General features: G+C 45.5%; 1 protein-coding gene and 1 pseudogene across 1 annotated transcript in view; both read right to left on the minus strand.

Moving 5' to 3' along the window:
* GPC3 (glypican 3) overlaps positions 1 to 15585 on the minus strand; it is a 440745-nt gene that overhangs the window by 1143 nt on the left and 424017 nt on the right. The window lies entirely within an intron of this gene.
* LOC119868235 lies at positions 5284 to 5448 on the minus strand (annotated as a pseudogene).

The following is a 15585-nucleotide window of genomic DNA, read 5'->3' on the forward strand; positions in this document are numbered from 1 at the left end:
CACACACACCAACATCGATCTAATGCATAGGATTTAAACTGATCCCAAGCCAAAACCAAGGAGAGGCTGTGCGGGGTGAGGGCTTTCCTTCATTGATCACCCACCATTTATGAGATACGGTTATGATTCTGAAAAGAAATTGGGGTGTTGGCGCTGCCCTTGAACATCTCTCAGAAGGCAAATCTGAGTAGATAGCAATTTGTCAGGAAATTCAAGACGGTCAGCCCTGGCATGGAGGTCAGCCTCCTTCAGCTTTGTTTTTCCAGATTTAGAACTTGGATCGACTCCCTTGGCTTTTCTAGACTCAGTCGCCAATGTTTCTATTTCAATAGCTTGGGAAGGTGATGTGATGTGAGTGCCCTCACCAGCCAACTGTCTTGCGGCCAGCGGAGCCGGAAAGATCCCTTGGAGACACTGAGATACAAAGCAACAGGCATAGAGGAATGACTGGGATTCTATAGAGGGAAGGAAGGAAGGGGAAGGAAGGGCTCCTCTTACAAGGGATGAAACACTCAGTAAGTCACAGGAAGAAAGTGTGAGGACCCAGCTGGCCAGGCTGCACACAGAGCAGGGCCCAGGACCAGGGCTACTCCAAGGCTGGCAATGCTTAGAGCAGGCAGCAAGGTCAAGGTGATCAAAACCAGGGGGATCACACAGATTGCAATGCTCCTTTTCCAAACGGGCTGCTGTAGTTTCTACTGCCCTCAGCAATGATGAGAAAACCAAAGTTACTGGGCCCTCACGGGAAAGACTGTAGGAAGCATAAGATGATATATCAAGGTTTCTTTATTTTTATTTTTTAAAAAGATTTTATTTATTTATTCATGAGAGACACAGAGACACAGAGAGAGGCAGAGACACAGGTAGAGGGAGAAGCCGGCTCCATGCACAGAGCCCGACGTGGGACTTGATCCCGGGTCTCCAGGACCACACCCTGGGCCGAAGGCAGAGGCTAAACCACTGAGCCACCCCGGCTGCCCTCAAGGTTTCTTTAAATAATTGCACGTTTTCTATGTCTTAGTTTACTAATAACATTTCTTAATGCATGACAGCTCATACCCTTTGCCTTTGTATCTGATGGGGATTAAGGTTTTTCCTCTTCATTTGAAGATATATTTTGCTGAATCCTTTGTCATATTAAATACAGATAATGTTTCTATTTTGTGATTAACTATAATTAGTTTTCATTGCTGTACAAAGAAATCATGTTTTTACTTTTTAAAAAATATTTTATTTATTTATTCATGAGAGACACACAGAGAGAGAGGCAGAGACACAGGCAGAGGGAGAAGCAGGCTCCACGCAGGGAGCCTGATGTGGGACTCGATCCCAGGACTCCAGGGTCATCCCCTGAGCTGAAGGCAGATTCCTAACCACTGAGTCACCGAGGTGTCCAATTTCTTCACTTTTAATGTCTATGAATCTGACTACATTTTGCTTTTCTAAAGCTGAGAAATTTTTTCTCCCAGAGTGCCAAGAAGAATTCAAATCAAATTTTTCCAGAGAACCCTCTTACCCAGGAAAAAGTGACTTGGCCAACTATAATTTGGATTTCCTCTCCCCTAAAAATAAATACATGCAAAGCAAATTAAAAGAAGACAAGAACAAACAGCAGCGGTCTATTTGGAAGTCAGACCTCTTTCTCTGAAAGGTGAACTATGCAGAGGACACAAGAGAAGGCCGAGGTCAGCACAGGCACAGGTCACGATCGGATTTCACTCAAGTTGAGAACACATATGGCTCTAGCTGTTGAAACCCCAGCCTTGAGTCTCAAGGCAACTTCTCTACTTAAATGCACAGGAGTATTTTTAGGATTGACCTGAATGAGTGAACTCTTAGCTTTGCTTTCAGATTCCTTTTCCGGATATTCCCCTTGCCCAACCTCAAGATGAAACAATATCTATTCATGTTACCACTCAGCCCCTGTGCTATTTATCTTGCTCCTCAAATAATCCGCAAACACTGGACAGTTTCATGTACTAGAGCAGTTGTGGTAAATTTAGCAGATGCTAAGCCCAGAAGTTTCAAATCTTTTTTGCCACCAAAGACCTCTTTTGTTATTTCTATCTCTTGGACCCTATGTTTGGAAACTATAAGAACGACAAGTTACTGAGTCCTCATTGTGGGCCAGGCACTGTGCTAAGCTCTTTATATACATTATTTCATTTAATTTAACTTTCTTAATAATGTTGCAAGGTAGGCATTACAATTCCCATTTTACTGATGAGGAAGCTCCAACCCAGGTTCCTTTTAGGCCCATATTTGCACAGCTGGTAAGTGACAGAGGAGCTATTTGAATGCATGTCTGACTCTGAACCTCGCTTGAAGCTATACTGTCTCTTTAACAACTTTGTCTATCAAATACACTGTAGTGATTGAGTAGTGATGGACTTTTTTCTTGAAAGACAAAAACCCACCTTGATCAGTAAAATATATACTGCCAAAGAGAACTCAAGAGCACGAGAAAACACTTTCAGTGTTTCCACATGAAAGTGATCACATACTTGACTGAGTAGCCTTATTAAGCTTTGTGAAAGTCTGAAAAGAGCTCTGAGTTTGGGGACCAAGAATGGAAATTATGTCCTTTCCATTTCCTGGAAGAAATCAGCAATGATGGCCAAGGCTATTCGATACCCCAAACACAAAGCTGGCCCGAGTTTTCTACCTGCAGAGGGCCCCCAGAAATACTCAGAATAATACCTTCCTGTGCTCTCAAAGCTGGGACCAACGGTTTCCTGAGGCTCCTCCACTTAAGAGCAGCAACCCTATGGCTGGGCTTCTTTGGTATACATCGATGGGAATCCCAGCAAAGACACACTCTGGGCCTGTGCCACCATCATGGAGATTAGAGACAAAGGGGACAGCTTAGCCTGACAATGAAGCATTACAAGATACACAGGACATAGGGTTTTGGTCAAAGATAAATGTGGATATTCCTGGACAGGGGAAATACAACCCAGTTTAATTCAACAAATTAATGGTAGCCTACAATGTCCCAAGCATTGAACTGGAAGGCTGGAGAAAGACTTAGTGCCTGTCTTCAGGAATCCCACACTCTGGCAAGGAAAACAGACCAATAGATACTCGGCAGAATGGAGTAAGGGTCAGATAAAGGCATGAGCCAAACACCATGGGGAGAGAAAAATTCTAAACAGAAGGCTCTGGGAAGACTTCTCAGAACAACTGGGATATAATCTACACCATGGGGGGGGGAGGGACCATAGCAGAGCTGAATGAGATGGTCATTCATTTCACGTAGAGGGTTCAGCTTGAGCAAAATCATCAATATCAGAGGGCATGATCAGTAGGAGCAAGTAGCTTCTATGATGGCAGGGGACATAGGGTATATACTATTGTTGTTGTGTTTGTGTGTGTAGTTGTATGGTGGGTGGTAAAAGGTAAGGCAGGAAGGACAAGTTAAGGCCAAGTCATGGTGCATTGGGAATGCTAAGACTTTACTGTGTGGGCAACAGGGAGCCATTGGAGGTTTTTTTTTGTTTTTTTTTTTTTTAGTTTTTATTTATTTATGATAGTCACACAGAGAGAGAGAGAGAGGCAGAGACATAGGCAGAGGGAGAAGCAGGCTCCATGCACCGGGAGCCCGACGTGGGATTCGATCCCGGGTCTCCAGGATCGCGCCCTGGGCCAAAGGCAGGCGCTAAACCGCTGCGCCACCCAGGGATCCCCCATTGGAGGTTTTATTTTTATATTTTTTAAAGATTTATTTATTTATTTATGATAGACACACACACACACACACACACACAGAGAGAGAGAGAGAGAGAGAGAGAGAGAGAGAGAGAGGCAGAGACACAGGAGGAGGGAGAAGCAGGCTCCATGCCAGGAGCCCGACGTGGGACTCGATCCTGAGACCCCAGGATCGCGCCCTGGGCCAAAGGCAGGCGCCAAACCACTGAGCCACCCAGGGATCCCCCATTGGAGGTTTTAAAGTAAGAAACTCACACAATCTGACTGGTGTTTTTTAGAGAGATCATTGTTAACAGTTTGGAGGGCAGCCCTAAGTGGGAGAGACTTATCAGACATCTTGTCTTAGAAAAAAGCAAGAAGCCTGTGGGAACAGTATCTGGGGATCAGCCAGTAACAAATATAAATTTTTTTTAAAAAACCTACAAAGGAGCTAAATCTACACCAAATCAAAACCTTCTCATTTTGCTACAAACCAGATCTATTATGGGAATCATCCTAAACCATTCTCTTCTAAATCATTCATATTTTTATGTTTATCAGTGATTTTCCAGAATGTATCTCTGCTGTATTAGGTATATACTGTAAAATACACATAAATTGTTTCTGCCTTGCAGTTGATTGTCAGTGAGAGCCTTTTAGACCAGCAAAGAGATTTTCTTTCTTCTTAAAAATATTTTTATTTACTTATTCATGAGAGACACACAGAGAGAGGCAGAGACATAGGCAGAGGAAGAAACAAGCTCCTCACAGGGAGCCTGATGTGGGACTTGATCCCAGGACCTCGGGATCACGCCTTGAGCAGAAGGTAGAAGCTCAACCACTGAGCCACCCAGGCATTCCAGCAAGGAGATTTTCTTTTCTTTTCTTTTTTTCTTTCTTTTTCTTTTCCTTTCTTTTCTGTTTTTTTTTTAGCAAGGAGATTTTCATGTGAAATCCAAAAATCAGTTTCAATTTGTTTTTTTTTTTTAAGATTTTATTTATTTATTCATGAGAGACAGAGAGAGACAGAGACACAGGCAGAGGGAGAAGCAGGCTCCATGCAGGGAGCCCGACGTGGGACTTGATCCCGAGTCTCCAGGATCACGCCCTAGGTTGAAGGCAGGCGCTAAACCGCTGAGCCACCTGAGCTGCCCTCAGTTTCTATTTGTAATCAGTTTGCCTATACCCAGAGGGTAGACACAACAATCTGTACTAATTATACACTCAGTTCTGACTCTCATTTTCCCTCCTTAGTGCTGCAGATCAGATACTCTCTCTTTTTTACTATTTATTTTTTTCACATAAGAATACTCATTTTTTATTTTAAAGATTTTATTTATTTATTTATTTGAGAGAGAGAGAGAGAAAGGGGAAGAGGGGGAGGGGCAGAGAAGGAGAAGCAGCCCCCTCCCAGCAGGGAGCCTGATGTGGGGCTTGATCCCAGTACTCCGGGATCATGACCTGAGCCAAAGGCAGATGCTTAACTAACTGAGCTACCCAGGTGCTCCTAGAACACTTAAAATTGAAGCATTTTTATTTTATGTACAATGAGTTGGCATTAAGGTAGGTATCTTGGAAGGATATCAAAGAGATTACTTAATTCAACTTAATGAAGCCCATTTCCTTTGCGTACACACACTGGTGGCACATATTGAGGCTGCATTTCTGGATCAGATCATGCCAGTTTGAGCAGGCATGGCACAAATAAGAACCCTGGCTGAATTTCCCCAGGTGGCTCTACCAGAGCAGCTGGTGGCCCATCTTGCTCTCTTGGATGCTATGAGGCAAAAAGGCTATTTTTTAAAAATTATGTAAACTCTACACCCACCAAGGGGCTCAAACTCACAACCCAGAGATCAAGATTCCATGCTCCATGACTGAGCTGGCTGGACACTCCTAGATAATCCCTTTAAAATAATCATCAGTCATCAAGGTCTGCACTTTGTGTTGAAAAGTTTTTCTGAGTTGGGCAAAGCACTCTGTGGGGAACCCTCCAGCCTTAGTTATTCAGAGTCACCCAGTGGAGTTCCCAGGGTAGGCTGTCCCACACTGAGAGTCTGGAGCCCTGGGCTCCAGGCCCAGCTCAGCCACTGTCAGACTATTTCACCTTGGCCAAGTCATTTCCCTCTACTCTGGACATCTGTCTCTCCATCTGCCCAAATCTGGGTATTGGACTGGATGAACCCTATGTGTCCTTCTAGTTTTATTTCTCGGAGATTCCCAGGCTCTCAGGGCCCAGTGAGGGAAAGTCTGCTGTGAGCCATAATCTTCCCTCTACTCACAGTAGCCAAGGGGCTATCCACAGCAGAACCTCCATAAGCAAGTAGGGGCAATCAGCTGCTTCTCCTGGGCTGTGAATTCTTCTGGTGATGGTCATCAGCCACCAAGTTCTGAATCCCCTTTCTTCTTGAGCTGATCTAGTCCAGGATAAGAGATGCTAGCAACAAATAAATCTGTGCTGGACTGTTGTGGTTGCCTTTAAATCTGGGCATGAGGGATCCCTGGGTGGCGCAGCGGTTTGGCGCCTGCCTTTGGCCCAGGGCGCGATCCTGGAGACCCTGGATCGAGTCCCACGTCGGGCTCCCGGTGCATGGAGCCTGCTTCTCCCTCTGCCTGTGTCTCTGCCTCTCTCTCTCTGTGACTATCATAAATAAATAAAAATTAAAAAAAAATAAATAAATCTGGGCATGATATCTTGCACTGAAGCCAGGGCACACAAAGCTTTGGGAGAGAAGTTACTGGATTCAGGGTGCGTCAAGCAGGCAGGTATGGACAACCAGAGAAGATGTGTCAGTCAGTGAGACAGGCCTGTGGGCCTTTCCAAAGCCACTGGGGTCTTTGGCACATAATAGGATGCAAATGTTTGCCCTCTGATGGCATGGGCATCCAGGAAAGCAGTGCACTGCAATAGGGGCCTTGCCCACTCCAGCAGGCAGAGCTCCCGGGACAGCCTGAAAGGAGAGCTGGTATCAAAATACCAGGGGAGAGAATGCTGCTGTTGAGCCAAGCATGGGGGTTTCTTCCTTGCTAAGCCTGCTCCAGCAGATGGCTTCAATCCGGCCCTAATATAGCAACCGAGCAATACCGCTATCTCTGTGTTTTGCGTTTGCTGTGTACAGTTGGCTCCCAAGACATGAATATGTGAAACCTTCAGTACATTGCTTGGCAGACCCCAGAGGCTGAAAGTGGGGAAATCTCTGGAGGAATCATGTGCATTGCACCACTGCTCACTCTGCTGCCCGTTCCCACAGACGCCCGGGGCGCTGCCGTTCACTTCGGAATCCCAAACAGATCTGGGTGGCCTTGCCCGCCCCGTCCACAACACCCTCCTCCTGCCACATCAACCTCCACTCCTTTGTGAACTTTCAGGTGTGAAATGACTACTTGGACTTGAAAGCAGAAGAAAGGGGCTTTCGCTAATGACCCTGGGGTCTCTGGGAGTCTATATTTTCTTCTTCATAGATCAGACAAGGGGAAGCTGGCACACTTGGGGCCTCTGGTTTCTAATTGGTCTGGTGGGACTCCTTTTAGAATGGGGCCATTTCACAATGTGCCTTCTTGACAAACAAGTGAGCTGTCGACTTTGCAGACTGTAAATTCTGGGAACTACCCAATGGCCTCTCCCAGAAGAGGGCTGGGCAATGAGATGCCCACTTCATTTCTTATAGCCAAGTCCAGCCACAAACACCCTCTGGGTTGTTGAAAAACTATGGTGGATTTCCCCATTAGGTGAGGTGTGGCCTCTCCTTATAGGTCCTCTGTTTTCAGGTTGGAGTATGTGTCTCTTCAGGTTATCCTGCAGTGGGTACATAAGGCCATGGTATGCTTTTTTCCCTAAAGATCTAGGGGAGAAAGCACACCATTTTATACTAAAACATCCAAGGCTGATGATGGGGTAGAAACGCACTATTTGCAAACTCATTTAAGACTTGATAAAATATTTCACATTTACTAGGACTTTCAGATTCTGTCTCAGATCCTCAGGAGCAGGTGTTCACTCTCACTCCTTACTGATGTGCAGGGTACTTCGGTAGGAAGGTCTTAAAAGCATTGGTAAGATCCTTGGGTCATCTGAGCTTGGTATACTACTCAAAGGTGGACACTCTGACTCACATGCTCCTAGTTACTGACTTAAGGGATGCTTTTCTATGACGATTTCCTTGTTGAGAGGAGAACATCACAAGAACTGCCCTTACCAGGAACTCAGACTGCTTAGTTTACTAATACAAAATGGTGTGGCGCCTGGGTGGCTTGGTCAGTCAAAAGTCTGACTTCAGCTCAGATCATGATCTTGGGTTGGTGGGATTGAGCCCTGTAGCGAGTCTGTTTCTTCCTCTCCCTCTGTCCCTCCCCCTCCTTGTGTGCACACATACTTTCTCTCTCTCTCTCTCTCTCTCTCTCTCTCTCTCTCTCTCTCTCTCTCTCACTGAAATAAATAAATCTTTTTTTAAAAAAAGAAAACTAATACAAAATGGTTTCCAGGGGATTCGATCATGACTAATGCTTCACTGCTACATTCAGCCATTTAGAAAGGAACAAGCAAAAATATCACTTGATCCCTTTGGAAATTAAATCATTTTACTATAGAATCTTATTGTAACATGGGCCACTACTATACTTATTTAGGTACATCATGAGTCAAGTCATGTTCCCAGAAACAGAACAACTGTGTCCTAGAAACCCTGACAGCATGAGAGGGTGGTGTGGGTGCTGGCCCTCCTCCACCAGCCCCAGAATTATCACCACCTTCCACACAAGTGTCTCGACTACTACTCTCATGTCTACAGATCCTTCTCACCCAAGGCTGCTTGACAGCTTCATAGGAATCACACCTCATCATAGCCTTCACTTCCCACAGAAAAAAATTACCTCATCCCGTGGGACAGAGAGAAGATTGAGATGAGAACAGGCTTAGAGAAGACGAGGAAAGAGAACATGGTAGAGAGGGGAGGGCTAGCATGGTCCAGTGTCTATGGAGAGGTCAGGCAAAGTAAGGAACTGAGAAGCAGCTATTGAAAGGGTCAACCAGATGGTTATAGGAGATTGTTGAGAGAGGTTCAGTAGGGCAGTTGGGTGAAAAAACAGACAGTATTGAGTTGAGGAGAAAGCAGGAACTGATATGGGTTCATTGAGTCCTGATCAGCCTTTGGAGAAGCTTGATAGTGAGTGAAACGAAGCACTGTCACCCTGACTGTTCCCCACAATGCCTAATAAGTATGTACAACCTCATCTCCTCAGTGTGCCAACTCAGGACGGCCTTTGGAAATGCTGTTTTCTTGTTATTCTTGATACACTGACAACCTGTACTAGACACTCAGATACTTGTATACCAATGTTGATGGCAGATTATTCACAATGGCCAAAGGGTTGAAGCAACCCAAGTGTTCACCAATGGATGAATGGAAAAACAAAATGTGGTACATTTATGTAATGGGATATTATTCAGCCATAGAAAGGAACATGGTACTGATGCATGCCACAGTTTGCATAAAACTTGAAAACATGATGCTGGGTGAAAGAAGCGAGACACAAAATACCACATAGTATATGACTCCATTATATGAAATACGTAGAATAGGCAAATTGTGGAAATAGTGGTCATGGTTGCATAACATTTTGAATGTATTTAACGTCACCAAATTGAACACTTAATGGTTTTTTTAAAGATTTTATTTATTTATTCATGAGAGACACAGAGAGAGTCAGAGACATAGGCAGAGGGAGAAGCAGGCTCCCTGTGGGGAGCCTGATGCGGGACTCGATCTCAGGACCCCGGGATCACAACCTGAGCCAAAAGCAGATGCTCAACCACTGAGCCACCCAGGTGCCCCCACTTAACAGTTTAGATGGCAGGTTTTACATAATATATATTTTAGTACAATGAAAAAAAAAAACTAGGGATCCCTGGGTGGCGCAGCGGTTTGGCGCCTGCCTTTGGCCCAGGGCGCGGTCTTGGAGACCCGGGATCAAATCCCATGTCAGGCTCCCGGTGCATGGAGCTTGCTTCTCCCTCTGCCTGTGTCTCTGCCTCTCTCTCTCTGTATGACTATCATAAATTTAAAAAAAAAATTTAAAAAATTAAGAAAAAAAAAACTATAGAATCCAAAAGATAATGGAATCTGGGGCACATTCCAGTTCCAAAAGGGACTGTACTCTACTCTAGACTTTGCAGAGGGGTGTGTGAGCATACCCCATACCAAAGTATCCACCCCCCAAAAAAAGAAAGTATCCACCTCCAAATGGCACTCCTTTAGTGCTTTTCAAGTCAAGTTGTCCAAAAGAATTAAAATGAATGGATATTTAGACACTACCCTATAATGGCAGATGTGGGTCCTCAATGGGGAATGGCAGAAGAGGGCATTTTTTTCAAATTTATTTATTCATGAAGGACACATAGAGAAAGAGGCAGAGACACAGGTAGGAGGAGAAGCAGGCTCTATGCAGGGAGCCCGATGTGGGACTCGATACCGGGACTCCAGGATCATGCCCTGGGCTGAAGGCGGCGCTAAACCGCTGCGCCACCCAGAGATCCCCTAGAGGGCAGTTTTTGTTAATGATTTTCTTTGGAGGCTAAATATTTTAAGAGAAATGTTTATACAGTCTCAGGAAACAACATTTATTTTTGTGGCTCACAGATATGATGCTAAATTGAAACCACAGTTAAAAAAATCAATTGAAGGATACACTCTGTCTTCATTACTTTAATAGAAATTTAATGGTTTAGATCCACAGAGCTCTATTTATAATATAAATTTCAGGCATGATGCCACTACAGAGGGGTGCATCACAGGGCTTCAAGGATATAGAAGGAAAACACAAAAGGTCACTTATCGTAGCCAAACCCAATTGCTGGAGAGGTGTCAGCAAAGCGAGGGAGGGGCCTTATAGTCCCTTAGAGCCCCAGCTCCAAGATGTTCAGTGAAAAGCACTGTGACAGCATTTGGGGCAAAGCTTTAGATACACTTGGATGGGAAAACCCAAAGTTTGGTCATCTTCCATTTTTTTAAAAGATTTTATTTATTTGATAGAGACTGAGAGCACAAGTAGGGGGAGGCATAGGGAGAGGGAGAAAGCAGGCCCCCTATGGAGCAGGGAGCCAGATGTGGGCCTCAATCCCAGGACCCCAGGATCATGACTTGAGCTGAAGGCAGGCGCTTAACTGATTGATCCTCCCAGGAAGATCAGTCATCTTCAATTTCTTTTTTTTTTCTTTTTTTCTTTTTTTTTTTATTTATTTATGATAGGCACACAGTGAGAGAGAGAGAGGCAGAGACACAGGCAGAGGGAGAAGCAGGCTCCATGCACCGGGAGCCCGACGTGGGACTCGATCCCGGGTCTCCAGGATCGCGCCCTGGGCCAAAGGCAGGCGCCAAACCGCTGCGCCACCCAGGGATCCCTCATCTTCAATTTCTAAGAAACTATGGTGAACCTTACCAACAAACACACCTGAGAATTAAAATGTTTGCAATGTCCTGGCAATGCCCACAGCAAAGAAAATTATTAGTAGTACAATAGTCAGTAGGTCAAAATGGCTCAAGTCCCTGAAAACACTCGGCCTGGCCATGAGAACACTGCAGGCCAGGGATCAACAGCAGGCAGGTGTCCTCATAAATGAAAGATGAAAAAAGCCTCCTTAAGTTGCTCCATCTGAATTTCTTCCTTAAGAACTCTTCAGTTGTGAAATGCCTCTGTCATCATCAATGGGATTTAGGGACTTGAGATTACTTTCCCTTCAATTTACTTGGAAGAACACACTGTCATCCTGGCTCTATCCTCCTACCTTCCCATCTTTGGATCTGGAATGTCAGGAAGTCCCCATGTTCTCACGTTCACCCAGGCACTTGTGACCATCTTTCTCTCTTTCCTTCAGCTCTGCTCCCTTCCCCAACACCCTGTAGTCCTCAGCATCCCAGCTCAATGAGATACCCACTCCTCTCCAGGAAGCAGGACTGTCCTATTATGTGGCAGCAGAAACAAGATCATGCTGTCTTTCTAAATCACAGGTTGAATCACATCTGTCTCTTCCTCAAAATCCTTTGATGGTTCCCTACTGGTTGTGGAATCAAGTCCTATTTCCTTAGCAGAGCATTCAGAAGCTTCTCCTCATATTGTCTTGCTTTCTAGTTTCCACCGCTCATACATTTCTCCAAGTACCAGATACTGTAGTCATACCATTCCGTTCATTATTGGCTGGAGAAGGCAAGTTCTTTGAAGTTCCCGTGTCTTCTTCCATGCTGTTCCCTCAGCCTGGGATGGTCTCTCTCTCTCTCTCTCTGGTCTCAACTTCTATGATACCTCTTCCAGGAAGCCTTCCCATCTCATTCCAGCCCCATTTTTTTAAAAAAAAGATTTTATTTATTTATTCATGAGAGACACATGGGGAGAGAGAGAGAGACAGAGACACAGGCAGAGGGAGAAACAGGCTCCACGCAGGAAGCCTGATGTGGGACTCGATCCCGGGACTCCAGAATCATGCCCCAGGCTGAAGGCAGGCACCAAACCGCTGAGCCACCCAGGGATCCCTACCAGCCTAAATTAATCACTTCCCTCTCTGGCTCTTCATTGGATTGTACTTCTAGTATAGCATTCATTAATACAAATCAAAACCACAATGAGATACCACCTTAGACCAGTGAGAATGGCGAAAATTAACAAGACAGGAAACAACAAAGGTTGGAGAGGATGTGGAGAAAGGGGAACCCTCTTGCCCTGTTGGTGGGAATGTGAACTGGTGCAGCCACTCTGGAAAACTGTGTGGAGGTTCCTCAAAGAGTTAAAAATAGATCTGCCCTACGACCCAGCAATTGCACTGCTGGGGATTTACCCCAAAGATACAGATGCAGTGAAATGCCGGGACACCTGCACCCCGATGTTTCTAGCAGCAATGTTCACAATAGCCAAACTGTGGAAGGAGCCTCTGTGTCCATCGAAAGATGAATGGATAAAGAAGATGTGGTTTATGTATACAATGGAATATTACTCAGCCATTAGAAACGACAAATACCCACCATTTGCTTCAAAGTGGATGGACCTGGAGGGTATTATGCTGAGTGAAAAAAGTCAATCGGAGGGAGGACAAACATTATATGGTCTCATTCATTTGGGGAATGTAAAAAATAGTGAAAGGGACTTTGGGGAAAGGAAAGAAAATGAGTGAAAATATCAGCGAGGGTGACAAAACATGAGAGACTCCTAATTCTGGGAAACGAACAAGGGGTAGTGGATGGGGAGGTGGGCAGGGAGATGGGGCAACTGGGTGATGGGCACTGAGGGGGCACTTGATGGGATGAGCGCTGGGTGTTATGCTATATGTTGGCAAATTGAACTCCAATAAAAAAATCTGAATTTGCTAAAAAAAAAAATAGTATAGCATTCATTTCAATCTGTCTCATAGGAGCGTTCCTGTCCTCAGCTAACTATGAGCTCCATCCACGTGAGAAATGAGTCCTATTCCTCTCCGGGGCTGCCACACAGTACCTGGCTAGCATGGACGCTTACAAACATGCTTGTTGACTGAACAAACACATCCTCCTCAGTCTACTGAGAGTGTACAGCTGCAGGGCTACTTCCTTAGCAGATACCCTTCCCGAAGAGTCTCTCCTCATGACCCGATGGTTTCTCTGGGAGCAAGAGTCCCACAAAGCTATGATGAAGACAAGACAAAGGCAGGGCCAGCGCCTGGGTGGCCCTGGAAGCAAATGGCAGCGCCTGATCCCTGCCCTCTAAACTCGAGGCCCTTCTGACAACAGCCAGTTCTCATCAGCCCCAGCATCGGTTCCCTGTGCTCAGCGTGGATGGCATCTACAAAGATTATTTTCTCACTCCCTTTTGTTGCCTGGAACTTGATGCCTCGCTATGTAAGCAGCTGACACATGCATGGCATTCCACGGGCCATGCCGGGCAGGAAAACAGGTTTTCTGGTGAGCAGGTTCCATTTATTTCTTACTCGGAAACTTCGCGATTGGGTTCCCATACCTTTGACCCGTGCCTCTGGCCTGCGATCCACCCTCCCCGGGTCATGCCCTGCCCTTTACTTCACCACCACCAGCTCCCAGCTCCAAGCCCACGGGGCTGCTGGTGATTGAGATTTGGGCACCTGGCCATGTGACATCAAAATACAGCTTCGTTAATGAAGTCCCTTGCCCAGGTGCAACAGGACAAAGCCATGGGCCTTTAGTTCCCGCTCTGACACTGGCCAGCACCAGCTCCCCTAGGGTCGGGTGGCTGCCAGGAAAATGCAGTTATGAGCTGGCATGCGAATAAATACAATGCCTTAACCTAAAAGTTCTGTGTTTTCATTCTTTCCCCCTTTCCACTTCTCTATTCACTCCTTTTTTCTCTTGCCATTGCTCTTTAAACTCATTTCCTGTATCCAATTATCCTCCCCTCTGCTGTCTAGTCCGCACTCTACTAAGCATTCTCTCCTGTCTCCACTGTGATGTTTTCCATATCCGTAGGCAAGGGGCAAGGCTGGAATCCTCTGATGGATTTTGAATCTAAGGATGCTTTTCCATCTCTTCCCACTTTGATTTGAACCTCTCACCAGGGTTCTATTTGTTTTAGAAGTGGTTCTAGCAGTCCCTTCCTCAATCTTCCGTTCTCATACAGATTGCCATTCTGCATCATTTCCCCTGATCCTGCCTGATTCTGCCCTCAGCCCTGCACCCGGTCATCTCCCCTCTGTAATTTCCTTTCTCTCTCTATCTCAGATTCTTCTCACTCCATAGCCATGCGATTTTATTTTTATTTGACTTTAAGTCATCCCTACACCCAATGTGGGGCTTGATGACCCCAAGATCAAGAGTCACAGGCTCCATTGGCTGAGCCAGCTGGGCACCGCACCAAGCCAGTTTAGTTACTGCTATTTCGTGGCCTTGTCTTTCTCTTAAGGGGAAAAATATTTGGACTTAAATAAAGAACTTTCTAATAATTAGTGCAATCTGAAAACTGCACAGGCTACCCCTAAACAGTGAGCTCTACCTCTGGAGGTGGTCCTGGAGACTTCGGACAGCCATTTGGTGGAGCTACTGGTAAAGGGGGTCAAACATAGAATGAGAGTGAAGGTAAATAGCATCTGATGACCCTTCCAACCCTAAGATTCTAGGTTTTCATTTAGGTCCTTAGAGGTCTCATGGCAGGGATAAAGGGTAAAGGGACAGGGTTAAAGTGACCTTTGCATTCCTCCCTTTAACACAGATACTATGTGGAGAGGAATCTAAAGAGACTGCTTTGGAGGTTCTCTCAAAGAAAGGGATGGTGTCTTTTGGAGACCACGACTTGCTTAGAGAGGAAGGCTTTAAGTTTGCCAAGGAAGGGCAGCCTGGGTGGCTCAGCAGTTTAGGGCACCTGTCTTTGACCCAGGTTGTGATCCTGGAGATCCGGGATTGAGTCCCATGTCGGGCTCCCTGCATGGGGCCTGCTTCTCTCTCTGCTTGTGTCTCTACCTCTTTCTCTGCATCTCTCTGTGTTCCTCATGGATAAATAAATAAAATCTAAAAAAAAAAAGTTTGCCAAGGAATTATCAGCCAACACATCATTTTAAGGGATTAACTACTGACCTGCCTAAAATGGGGAAAGAGAACCACATTGTCTGTCCAGCCTATGAGTGTAGGGCCTAAGTCTCAGAAATGATGCAACTATTTATCAGGCAGCATGAAATATGCATATAAGAGGACACTGCTTGGGCAGCCCTGGTGGCTCAGCGGTTTAGCGCCATCTTCAGCCCAGGGCCTGATCCTGAAGACCCTGGATCAAGTCCCATGTCGGGCTCCCTGCATGGAGCCTGCTTCTCCCTCTGCCTGTGTCTCTCCCTCTGCCTCTCTCTCTCTGTCTCTCATGAATAAATAAATAAAATCTTTAAAAAAAAGAGGACACTGCCTACACAGAAGATGGAGCAAT

The sequence above is a fragment of the Canis lupus genome, chromosome X, assembly GCF_011100685.1.
Source record: "Canis lupus familiaris isolate Mischka breed German Shepherd chromosome X, alternate assembly UU_Cfam_GSD_1.0, whole genome shotgun sequence".
Lineage (NCBI taxonomy): Eukaryota > Metazoa > Chordata > Mammalia > Carnivora > Canidae > Canis > Canis lupus.